General features: G+C 37.3%; 1 protein-coding gene across 2 annotated transcripts in view; it reads left to right on the top strand.

Moving 5' to 3' along the window:
- The window catches only part of PREX2 (phosphatidylinositol-3,4,5-trisphosphate dependent Rac exchange factor 2), a 309846-nt gene that overhangs the window by 43545 nt on the left and 252983 nt on the right, over positions 1–13318 (top strand). The gene's annotated exons all lie outside the window — the stretch shown is intronic.

The following is a 13318-nucleotide window of genomic DNA, read 5'->3' on the forward strand; positions in this document are numbered from 1 at the left end:
TAGGCTGTGGAAGTGTATCTAAATAAGCATTTAAAATAACCTGTCTAGAGACACACTTGAAGAAATGTCACATTTCTGTAAACAATTGTCTCCATATGTTTCTAAATATGCAGCTGATAGATTCAAAATGCAGGCATGTTTACAAACAAAATATTTTCTGCTAGATGGACCAATAATTTCTGAGTTTTAAGGCTTTGTAAACTGCTCATCTGTAAAAATGTAAACCTCTGGAGTGAATCTTTTTTTTTTTCGAGACAGTCTCTCTTTGTTGCCCAGGCTGGAATGCAATGGCACCATCTTGGCTCACTGCACCCTCTGCCTCCTGGGTTAAAGTGAGTCTTGTGCCTCAGCCTCCCAAGTAGCTGGGATTACAGGCATGCGCCACCACACCCAGCTAATTTTTGTACTTTTAGTAGAAATGGGGTTTCACCATGTGGCCCAGGCTGGTCTTGAACTCCTGCCCTCAAGTGATCTGCCCATCTTGGCCTTCCAAAGTGCTGGGATTACAAGTGTGAGCCACTGCACCAGGCCTGGAGTGAATCTTAAGAGTCCTGGTGTTGCTGGGTATGGGTGATACTGTCTGTGCCATAGGTCAGTGGCTCTCAAGCCTGTCTGTGTATTAGAATCACCATGGGAGATTAAAAAAAAAAAAAGAACCTAGGTCAACTCCAGTGGATTCTGATTTACGTGGTCTTGGATAGGGCCTGGGAATTGTTTTGCCTTTTAAAAACGTGCTCCCAGGTGGTTTTATTTTTTAATTTTTTATTTTTTTTGAGTCTGATTCTCGCTCTGTCACTCAGGCTGGAATGCAGTGGCATGATCTCAGCTCACTGCAACCTCCGCTTCCCGGGTTCAAGCAATTCTCCTGCCTCAGCCTCCTGAGTAACTGAGATTACAGGTGCCCACCACCATGCCAGGTGGTATTTTATAGTATTTTTAGTAGAGATGGGGTTTCACCAAATTGGCCAGGCTGGTCTCAAACTCTTGACCTCAGGTTATCTGCCCACCTCAGTCTCCCAAAGTGCTGATTACAGACGTGAGCCATCGTGCCTGGCCTCCCAGGTGGTTTTAATGTGCCGCCAGGGATAAAACCCATAATTAGCCTTAAAGGAGAATGTTAGGCATTAGTGATAGGGTGTCAGTTTCAGCACTAAGCTCACCTCACCCAAGATCTCCAGCAGCCTACCTAGATTATGCTACTGGGCCCTTGGGCCATCCACTTTATTTGAGAGCTTCCCAGAGGTCACAGCTCTATACACACAATGCCACGGAGGGATTCTGAGCTAACCCAATTTGTGTGTGTCTGTGAGTTTTCATTAATCATAGTAATATTTATGGAGGCACTGGGCTATATGCTTGATTTTAAAATGATGTTTAATTCTTCCTGAAACCCCACAAACTAGTTATTATACTTTTATTAGGAGAAAACAAAAGAGCAGTAAGAAGAAGGAAAGAATACACCCAAGCTCATACAACTGTTAAGTAAGTGGTATAATTTAAACCCAAGCACTCAGACTTCAGAGTTCATATGCTTCATCTTCATACCTGGAGGTTCAAATAAAACACTCATGGGGCAAGGTAGAGAGCAAAAATGAGTGCATTAGTCCATACACACATTGCTATAAGGAAATACCCAAGACTGGGTAATTTATAAAGGAAAGAGGTTTAATTGACTCACAGTTCAGCATAGCTAGGGAGGCTCAGGAAACTTATAATCATGGCGGAAGGTAAAGGGGAAGCAAATGCCATCTTTACAAGATGGGAGGAAGGAGAAGTGCCCAGCGAAGTGGGAAGAGCCCCATATAAAATAATCAGATCTCATGAGAATTCACTAACTCTCATGAGAATAGCATGGGGGAAACCACCCCCATGATTCAATTACCTCCACCTGGTCTCTCCCTGGACACGTGGGGAGCATGGGGATTATGGGGATTAAAATTCAAGATGAGATTTGGGTGGTGACACAAAGTCTAACCATATCAATGAGCAGAGCTGTTCAGGGGTAAACATTAGGGAGTGGTGATGACTGAGGAACACAGATGACCACTGGCATTCAACTTTAGCCAATTGGTGCCAGCCGGGAATGTGGCCCCAGTACAGTCAGGATATTTGATGTTTCAAAAAATAACCTAATAAACCTATATTTTTAAACAGGAATCCTTCTCAATTTTTAAATCATAGAAGTCATTTAATCTTTATTAGAAATTATACTATCTTCACTGTTTTTCATCCTTGTTCATGTGAGCTCTAGTCAGGACAGAGGTACTGAAAAGATAGCCCAAGCAACACATTAAGTGCTGAAGAGGGAGCATGTAGATTCCCTCAGTGGAAGACTCTGGTCTTTCCCATGGACAGTCCTGTGTTGGCCTACACTTGCTCTTTGTCTGGTGTACACCGCTCTTCTGTGAAGCCAAAGCTAGGATATGAGTGCTGGAATGCCATATTGGTCTGAAGGTTCAATCAAGGACGTCTGCTCACTTTTCTTGCTATCTCTGGTTCTGCAAGGATATGGGTAGTATGATGTCATAGATGGACCATTTGTTAAGACACAACCCCCTAATCAACTTAACATTCCGGTTTTGCTCTATTTTCATGGATAAATGTCTAATTTGTATGTATTAATTAGTCTCAGCTGAGAAGTGTAATTAAGATTTCTTTAGTATTTACTCATTCAACAAGCATTTAGGCTGAGAGGCATTTAAGAACTTAGAGAAATAGAGCATTTTATAATTCTATGGGATATTACCTAAAATCTGACTTGATCAGGTATTGAACCTTTAAAAAAAAAGTGAGACTAAGGAATTATAAGTGATTTTTAAGACACAGATCTCTCCTTTAATGTTCTAGTACAGCATACAGTGGTTTAGGGGTTCTTAAAACAGTGCAGTGTGTTGCAAGAAACATCATTGTCAATGGCACTATGACTATAGGATCTGAATATTGGCACTGTGACTTAGAAGCAGCCAAAAGCTTAATTTCTATAGCCTCTGTAGCAATGGTGCAGATTCCTTTAGTTTGAGTTATTCATCTGAACATAATAGGAACTGTCTTCTTGTTAGAGGAACCAAGCTTTGTTCTTTCAGAGGGTGTAGGGGGTCATAACTAGTACCCAACAAAAACAGGGAAAACGTAGTTAGTAATTTTTAAGGAAAAACTTCAGCTGAACATAATTCAATGGGAAATTCTAAGATTATTAGAAATTGCAGTTTTTACTTAAAAAATAGATATTTGAAGATTATGAACTGCTTATTTTAGAACTTGAACCACTTGAAACTATCCTTGGTTTATGTTTGTAAGCGGATTTCAAAATGTTCTTATTTTTTAAATGATGAAGAAATGGTTATTTTAAATGGGTCTAGATTTAGGTGTATTTATAGGTGGTATTCTATTTTCTAAGCATTTGTGTCTGTTTCTTTTAAATATAAATAGTTTTCTCAAGTTAAAACCTTGCTTCAATTATATCATCTGACTATACTCACAGGATGTTTTATTAAATTGTGTCTCTTTTCCAGATAATAGCATCCATTTGGAAATCACAAGATGACTAAAGAAGAAATGTCAAATTTGTAGTTATAATTCTAGTTTCTTTGAAAGAATACTACATCTTGCAACTGCTTTTAAAAATCTTACAATATTACTTCAGTCTTTTTTTTTTCTTTTTTTTTTTTTTGAGACAGGGTCTCACTTTGTCACCCAGACTGGAGTGCAGTGGTGTGGTCTCAGCTCACCACAACCTCTACCTCCCAGGCTCAAGCAATTCTCCTGCCTCAGCCTCCTAAGTAGCAGGGATTATAGACGCCTGCTGCTACTGCCCAGCTAATTTTTGTATTATTGGTAGAGATGGGGTTTCACCATGTTGGCCAGGCTGGTATCGAACTCCTAACCTCAAATGATCTACCTGCCTTGGCCTCCCAAAATGCTGGGATTACAGGCGTGAGCCACAGCCCCTAGCTTTACAATATTACTTCAGTCCATTAACTATTTATTGAGTATTTTATCTAGGGCCAATCACCATGGGAATACCCACCACATATAAATATTAAATGTCAAGCATTCTATCCAATATGTTCTATTGGGAATCTAATTAGGAAAAAAATATATGAGCCAAAGGATTGGAAGAAATCTTCATAGAGAAAGTGGGCTTTGATCTAGGATTTGAAGGATAGGTTGAATGTTTGTAAACAGGCAGATGAGGTTCTCATCATTAATAACACTGATAATTGAAGAGAGAAGTGATTGGAGTCAATAACTGGAGCAACTATAGGAAGATAAATAGCTGAGAGATAATATTTTAAAAAGTAAATTTTGCAGGAATGATGCATAATAATTATATGTAACTTTAAAATGATTATTACCTGTCTACTGTTATCTGGTCCTAGGAGATTCCATTGGTTAAAGCATACGTCTAATGGAAGCCAGGCTATGTTTTATTCTGGTCCGAGGTCATAGGCTAAACTTAATTCTCAGAAACGTGTCCCATTGGTCATCAGCTGGTGGGCTGGCTGAGATCACAGCTAACACTTAAGAAGAGACAGCTTATATTAGTCCAGCCCAAGAGTCATCTTGTTTGCGTTTGACAGGCATTTCACACTGGCATGGACAGTATAACAAAACCTCAGTTGGAATCACCTTAATATTGTATTGTTACTGTGTATTCTAACTTTGGGGATAGAGAAGAGAAGACAGGGGGTTCTTTCAATGATTGCAGCCTTTTGATGTCAACTGTTTTGTTAAATCTTAAATAGATTCCTTGTACTTGAAGACAATGATATGCTGCTGATTTATTCTCCCATAATAGTAAACGATGGTTGGGAAAAAAAGAATTCATAAAAGAACAGTGGAGAAAAGAAAGTTATATCCTAAGAATTAAACATGCCTTGTTAAGCATCTATATAATATGTTATCAATCTGGTCCTTTGCTAGATTCCATGGGAGAATCAGAGAAACATATTTGACCTGGTCTTCAAGAATTTTATCAATAACCAGCTTTCCTGACTAAATTTTCAGAATGACTTCGCCATGAGGTCCAGGCAATGAGTTAACACATATTTATTGACCTAGTGCTGTATGCCAGGCAGTGTAAAATCCAGGGGAATATGAAATCCAAGAAATATACTTGGAGAGGAGGCAGGGGTTAGATTCTATAAGACATTTTATGCTAAGGAGTTCTACGTGGTTTTAGTATAATTCAGGACGTTTATATTTCTATTCTAAAACCAAAATTTTAAGCATTTTTAGGAGAGAAGTTCTATTTCCTTTCGTTCTTTTCTTTCCTATTTTCTTTTTCTCTCTTCCACAGTATTGTTCTCTACTTTCCTTTTCTTGTTTAAGACTACATGGTGTACCTTTATATTCACTGCCCTTCGTACATAATGGTAAATAATAACTGTTCTATTAATAATGAAAGTATACGTTTTAGAATTATTGTAAAGCCACAGAATTGAATCACTTGAGGTTTCATGATTACATTTTTTGTGATAATAGCAGTTTCTTATATCTTTTTATTTCTGGTTTTAATTGTTTATTTTCACTAGTATGTTATCACAAACAACATATGATATCAATCCCTGTTTTGAAGATAAGTGATGGGCGCTTGAACTTACTTTTAAATTATCATTTGTAGTCATAAATAAAGCCAGATATATGGACTTGATTATGTAATGCTGTAATTTGAAAATAGTTTTCTTTGCCCAACAGAGAGGCAGAATTAGTTCCTCCTTTTAGTGTACTTCATTAGTCAAGATACCACACCATGTGGAACTTATTTATTTTGAAAAAACTGTATTTACATTGAAAACTTTCATATTGTTAACGTGAGTGAAAAACTGTTGAGTTGTTTCATCAGCTATGTAAATATTTACTTCATCATTTTTAACTGAAAATACATCTTAATGGATGGTATTTATGGGAAGCATTGATATGCTCGTTGTGTTTATAGCTCCTAATGAAAACGTAATTTGTTTATCCATTCACTACTTGATAGTCATTTAGGTTGTTTCCAGTTTGTATCTATTATGAATGAAGTGGCCATGAATGTTCCAACATGAGTCTTTGGGTTGACATATGTTTCCATTTTTCTTGGTCAAATTCCAAGGTTTGGGATAGTTGGGTCATATGGCAAATGTATGTTTAACTTTATGAGAAACTATTTTTCAAAGTAGCTGTGCTTGCAATTTTACATTCTCTTCAGCAATGCATAAGGGTTCCAGCTGTTTCATAGCCTCACCAATACTTGGTATTGTCATTATAAATTATAAATTTATAATTTTAGTTCATGGTATTTAGTTAATAGTATTTTATTCTAATTTTAATTTTTATTTTCCTGATAACTAAAGATCTAAGTACCCTTTTATGTACTAATGGACATTTCTTTATCTCTGTTATGTCCAATTTTTTACCCATTTGAAAATATTGGGTAGTTTTTCTTTTTTCAGTATTAATTTTTTATTTATTTTTTTTGGAGACGGGGTCTTGCTCCGTCAGCCATACTGGAGCGCAGTGGTGTGATCACAGCTCACTGCAGCCTCGACCTCCCAGGTTGAAATGATCTTCCTACCTCTGCCTCCTGCGTAGCTGGGACTACAGTCATGCACCACCATGCCCGGCTAATTTTTTTTTTTTTTTTTAAATAAATGGAGCCTCACTATGTTGCCCAAGTTGGTCTCAAATTCCTGGCCTCAAGTGATCCTCCTGCCGTGGCCCCCCAAAGTGCTGCTATTATAGGCAAGAGCCACCACACCTGGCCTTTTAGTATTGATTTATAGTGTTCTTTATATATTCTGCATAAGGGCCCTTTGTCAGGTGTATGTATTGCAGATATGACTTCCCTGTCTTTGGCTCACCTATTAATTTCCTTAATTGTATTTTTGATGGGGACAAAAGTCTTCAATTTTGATAAAATCCATTTTACATTTTTTACTTTTATGGTTAGTATATCTTTTTGTCTTAAAAAATATTTGCCTCTCCCAAGATCATGATATAATTTTCTATCATTTCTTTCTGGAAGTTCTCTATTTCTACCTTATACATGTAGGTCTATTGATAAAACTAGGATTAATTTTTCTGTAAGGAGCGAAATAGGAGTTGAGGTTTGTTTTATTTTCTCCATAGGGATGGATGGTTCTGGCAACATAGTTAAAATATTTCCTTCTCTGTTGAATTCAACTGGCATCTTATTAGTTTGGTGCAAAAGTAATTATGGTTTTTGCCATTACTTTTGATGGCAAAAACTGCAGTCAACGTGAGTGAAAAACTATTGAGTTGTTTCATCAGATATGTAAATATTTACTTCGTCATTTTTAACTGAAAATACATCTTAATGGATGGTATTTATGGGAAGCATTGCTAAGCTCATTGTGTTTATAGCTCCTAATAAGCTCCTAATTGTGGTTTTTGCCGTTACTTTTGATGGCAAAAGCTGCAATTACTTTTGCACCAACCTAATAGTAATAATTCAGTTAACCCTCATGTTTGAGTCTGTTTCTCTCTTCTTTTTTTTTTAGCTCTACAGTAGTCCCGCCCCTTAACCATGGAGGAAATGTCCCAAGACCCCCAGCAGATTTCTGAAACTGCAGATAGTACTGAACCCTATATGCTGTTTATTCCCCCCATGCATACATACTATGATTGTTTAGTTTATAAATTAGGTACAGTAGGAGACTAATAACAATAACTAAGAAAATAGAACAATTATACTGGGGATAAAGGGGGACTACTGCATTTGACCATTTTATGCTCATTCTATTTGTTTTGATTACTGTACCTTTATAACAAGTCTTGAAATCAGGGAATATAAGTTTTCTAACTTTCCTTTTTTTCCCCCAAGATTGTTTTGCCCATTCTAAATCTTTTGTATTTCTCTATAAAATTTAGAACCAGCTTGTCAGATTCTTCAAAAGAATGTAATACTGATATTTGATTGGGCTTGTGGTGAATCTGTAGATCAATTTTGGAAAACTCAATATTTTTAAGATATCAGTTCTCAATATTTTAAGATATCTTAATTAATATCAGTTCTCAATATCTTAAAATATATATTATCATACAAAACATTTACTTCTCCCAAGATCATGATATATTTTTCTATCATTTCTTTCTTATATCTTAAAAATATTGAGCTCTTCAATCCATGAACGTGGTAGCTCTCCATTTAGATGCTATTATAAATGATAATATTATTATTTTAAGATCTTTATCATGGTATTTTTAAAAAGTTTTACCTTTTATTCATTTGTTCACCACTAGCTTCAAATGTTTGAATGGGGGAGCAGGACTTACCCTTCTTCTGCTGGGCTTGGGATTGGAGTACTGCTGAGGATCAGGAAATCTTTTTTATGTTTTATAGCCTAGTTGTCAAACTGTGAGAGATCTCATTGGCTCTGCAGCTGTGTTGTTAACTTTTTGCATTGCTGAGGAGTTTTCTTAGTGCCTTAGTCCCATCCTGGCTTTCTACACCTCAGAAGTTCTCTTTCTATCCTGCCACCCTGAACCCTGGAAGGTCTCAGAAGGATGCCTCTAAGCTCCTCTGCCTGGCCTCCAGTTTTTAGTGAGTCCTGCCTTATAGTGGGGAAAGTTCTGTGTGCCCCATGGGGGACCTTTCTTATTTCTCCTGCCCTGTCCCCAACCTTCAGCGTGCTTTAGCACTTGGTGAAGGCTTACTGGCTGGTACATGTAAGCTTGGCTTGTATCTAGGACTCCTTGGAATTCTAATTTCGTATGCAGCCTCTAAAAGTTCCTGAATCCAGGTATGTTGACTCATGCCTTGTAATCCCAACACTTCGGGAGGCCAAGGCAGGAGGATCACTTGAGGTGAGTTCAAGACCAGCCTGAGCAACATAGTGAGACACTGTCTCTAGAAAAAAAAAACAAAAAATTAGCTAGGCACGGTGGTGCATACCTATAGTACTAAGTACTCAGGTGGCGACGAGGTGGGAGGGTTGCTTGAGCCCAGGAGTTCGAGGCTGCAGTGAGCTATGACCATACCATTGTTCTCCAGCCTGGGTGACAGATTGAGACCCTGACTCTAAAACAAAAACAAACAAACAAAAATTTAAAGTTCCTGAAAACTTTAGCTGATTTCTCTGTGCTCTGATCTATAGTGAATTCACACTCCTGCTGCAGCTACTGCTGCAGGTTTGAGAAGAGCCATAGGTACTTTTTCACTTATGAAGGGCTTGACACTTTCTGGAATTTATTTCCTTTAGGTTTCTTTGCATCATTAGCTTTCTGAAAGAGAGCGATTTTGTAACTTATGTAGCTTGTTATGCTTGTCAGAGTGGGAGCAATGGTCTCTTGCAACTTTCCACATCTCAATTGAAATACATAAATTCTGGGTAAAGCTTTTAAAAATATTCACTTAAGATGCCTGGAGGAAAAATCAGAGCTAAACTGAAGGAGACTGAGATACAAAAACCATTCAAAAGATCAACAAACCCAGTAGTTGGGTTTTTGAAAAAATTAGTAGGATAGATAGGCTGCTGGGTAGTCTAATAAAGAAGAAAAGAGAGAAGATTCAAAGAAACAGAATTAGAAACAACAGGATGTTACCTCTGACCTAGAGAAATACAAACAACCATCAAAGACTACTGTGAATGTGAACTGGAAAAAACTAGAAGAGATGGATAAATTCTTGGACACACCCATTCTCCCAAGACTGAACCATGAAGAAATTGATTCCCTAAACAGACCAATAATGAGCTCCAAAATTGAATCAGTAATAAATAGCCAACCAACCAAAAAAAAAAAAAAGGCCCAGAACCAGACAGATTCATAGCCAAATTCTACTAGACATACAAAGAAGAGCTGGTAGCATTCTACTGAAACTATTCCAAAAAAATCGAGGAGGAGAGACTTTTACACAACTCATTCTGTGAGGCCAGCATCATCCTAACAAAACCTGGCAGAGAGACAACAAAAAAAGAAAACTTCAGGCCGATATTCTTGATGAACATTGATGTAAAAATCCTCAACAAAATACTTACAAACTGAATCCAGCAGTACATCAAAAAGCTTATCCACCATGATCAAGTAGGCTTTATCCCTGGGATGCAAGTTTGGTTCAACATATGCAAATCAATAAATGTGATTCATCACATAAAACAGAACTAAAGACCCAAACCACATGATTATCTCAATAGATGCAGAAAAGGCTTTTGATAAAATTCAAGACCCCTTCATGTTAAAAAAACTCTCAATAAACTAGGTATTGAAGGAACATGCCTCAAAATAATAAAACCACCTGTGACAAACCCACAGCCAACATTATACTGAATGGGCAAAAGCTGGAAGCATTTGCCTTGAAAACTGGTGCAAGACAAGGATGCCCTCTCTCACCACTCCTGTTCAACATAGTATTATCGGAAGTCCTGATCAGGGCAATTAGGCAAGAGAAATAGCAAGAGAGGAAGTCAAACTATCCCTATTTGCAGATGACATGATCCTATATCTATAAAACCGTATCGTCTTAGCCCCGAAGCTCCTTAAGCGGATAAACAATTTTAGCAAAGTAGCAGAATACAAAATTAATGTGCAAAAATTGTTAACATTCCTATATATCAACAACAGTTAGGTGAGAGAGAGCCAAATCAGGAAGCAATTCCATTCACAGTTGCCACAAAACAAACAAACGTAGGTACACACCTACCCAGGGAGGTGAAAGATCTCTACAATGGGAATTACAAACCACTGCTCAAAGAAATCAGAGATGACACAAACAAATGGAAAAACATTCCATGCTCATGGATAGGAAGAATCCATATCATTTAAATGTCCATACTGCCCAAAGCAATTTACAAATTCATTGTTATTCCTTTTAAACTACCAATGATACTGTTCACAAAACTAGAAAAAATGATTTTAAAATTTACAAGGAACCAAAAACAAGCTTGAATAGCGAAGGCAATACTAAGCAAAAAGAACAAAGCTGGATGCATCACAGTTCCCAACCTCAAACTATATTACAGGGTTACAGTAATCAAAACAGTATGGTACTGGTACAAAAACAGACACATAGACCAATGGAACAGAATAAAAAGCCCAGAAATAAGGCCACATACCTATAACCATGTGATCTTTGACAAAGATGGCAAAAACAAGCAATGGGAGAAAAAACTCTCTCTTCAATAAATGGTGCTAGGATAACTGGCTAGCCATCTGCAGAAGATTGAAACTAGACCCCTTCCTTACACCATATACAAAAATTAACTCAAGATAAATTAAAGGCTTAAATGTAAAATCCAAAACTATGGAAACCTTGGAAGACAACCTAGGCAATACCATTCTGGACATAGGAACTCACAAATATTTCATGATAAAGATGCCAAAGCAATCATAACAAAAGCAAAAATTGACAAATAGGATCTAATTAAACTTAAGAGCTTCTTCACAGCCAAAGAAATTATCAGCAAACAGACAACCTACCCAATAGGAGAAAATATTTGTAAACTATGCATCTGGCAAAGGTCTAATATCTAGCATCTATAAGGAACCTAAATTTACAATAAAAATGAACAAACCCATTAAAAACTGGGCAAAGGGCATGAAAATACTCTTTTCAAAAGAAGACATGCATGCAGTCAACCAGCATGTGAAAAAAAGCTCAACATCAGTGATCATTACAGAAATGCAAATCAAAACCACAATGGAGATACTATCTTACTCCAGTCAGAATAGCTCTTATTAAAAAGTCAAAAAATAACAGATGCTGTTGTGGTTGCAGAGAAGAGGGAATACTTACACATTGTTGGTGGGAGTGTGAATTAGTTCAACCCTTGTGAAAAGCAGTGTGGCAGTTCCTCAAAGAGCTAAAAACACAGCCATTGTTCAACCCAGCAATCTCATTACTGGGTATATATCCAAAGGAATATAAAGCATTCTACCATAAAGATACGTGCACATGTATGTTCGCTGCATCACTATTCACAATAACAAAGACATGGAATCAACCTAAATGTCCATCAAGGGTAGACTGGATAAAGAAAATGTAGTACATACATACCACCGAATACTATACAGCCATAAAGAATGAGATTATGTCCTTTTCAGGAACATGGATGGAGCTGAAGGCCATTGTCCTTAGCAAACTAATGCAGGAACAGAAAACCAAATACTGCATGTTCTCACTTACAAGTGGGAGCTAAATGATGAGAACACTTGGACACGAAGAGGGGAAGAACAGACACTGGGTTTTACCTGAGGGCGGAGGGCGGGAGGAGGGAGAGGGGCAGAAAAAATACTAGGCTTAGCACCTGGGTGATGAAATAATCTGTAAAACAAATCCTGTGACACAAGTTTCCCTACGTAACAAACCTGCATATGTACACTTGAATGTAAAATAAACTTAAAAAAAAAGAAAGTGCATGGAGAAGATACTAATTTTCTCTTTTTCTTTTTCTTTTTTTTTTTTTTGAGGTGGAGTCTCGCTGTGTCATCTAGGCTGGAACACAGTGGCATGATCTTGGTTCTCTACAACTTGCACCTCCTGGGTTCAAGTGATTCTTATGCCTTAGCCTCCCGAGTAGCTGGGATTATAGGTGTGTGCCACCACACCCAGCTAATTTTTGTATTTTAGTAGAGACGGTGTTTTGCCATGTTGGCCAGGCTGGTCTTTAACTCCTGACCTCAAGTGATACTCCTGCCTCGGTCTCCCAAAGTGCTGGGATTACCCCCACCTCCATCTCACAAAATGCTCTCCCAAAGGTATGAGCCACTGTGCCTGGCTGGAAGATACTAATTTTCTTAATATGATTGTCCCTGTAGTTCTTTGTCCTAATAGAAGCGTTCAGTGTACCCGTTGTAGTATGTGAACTTATTGGTAATTTTTTGTAATATGGGAACTTACGAAATTCAGATGATATTCTTAGGTTGATGTTTACATCATCCCAATTAATTTTATTTGCTTTTTAATTCATTTTTTTTTCAGAGCAGAATTTCCTTAAAAATGTGCTGCGAAATGTGTGTGGTTCTTCCTAAATTTAAGAGGTTTGGGAAACATCATTAATGCATTTAAAATTCTAATGCCTACTACATGGTGGAAAACAGAGTTTGTTGACCCAGGAGCCTCAGAAAAATATAGATATTGTAGTTTGCAGACTGGTTAAATCAAGTTATATGGCTGTTTGAATCTTGAACTTTGGAGCTGTGGTAGTAGGGAAGTTGTGCTGTTTGAGGAACTCGTATTTCAATATTGTACAGGGGACAGAAAGCTCTCTGGAGGATGAGTGCTTACTATAATAATTATAGTTAATTTTTATCATTAACTTCATTGGACAGTTTCAAAGGAGATTTTTATGCTACTTTGTATTGATTTGTACATTATTTT

The sequence above is a fragment of the Pongo pygmaeus genome, chromosome 7 (assembly GCF_028885625.2).
Source record: "Pongo pygmaeus isolate AG05252 chromosome 7, NHGRI_mPonPyg2-v2.0_pri, whole genome shotgun sequence".
Classification (NCBI taxonomy): Eukaryota; Metazoa; Chordata; class Mammalia; order Primates; family Hominidae; genus Pongo; species Pongo pygmaeus.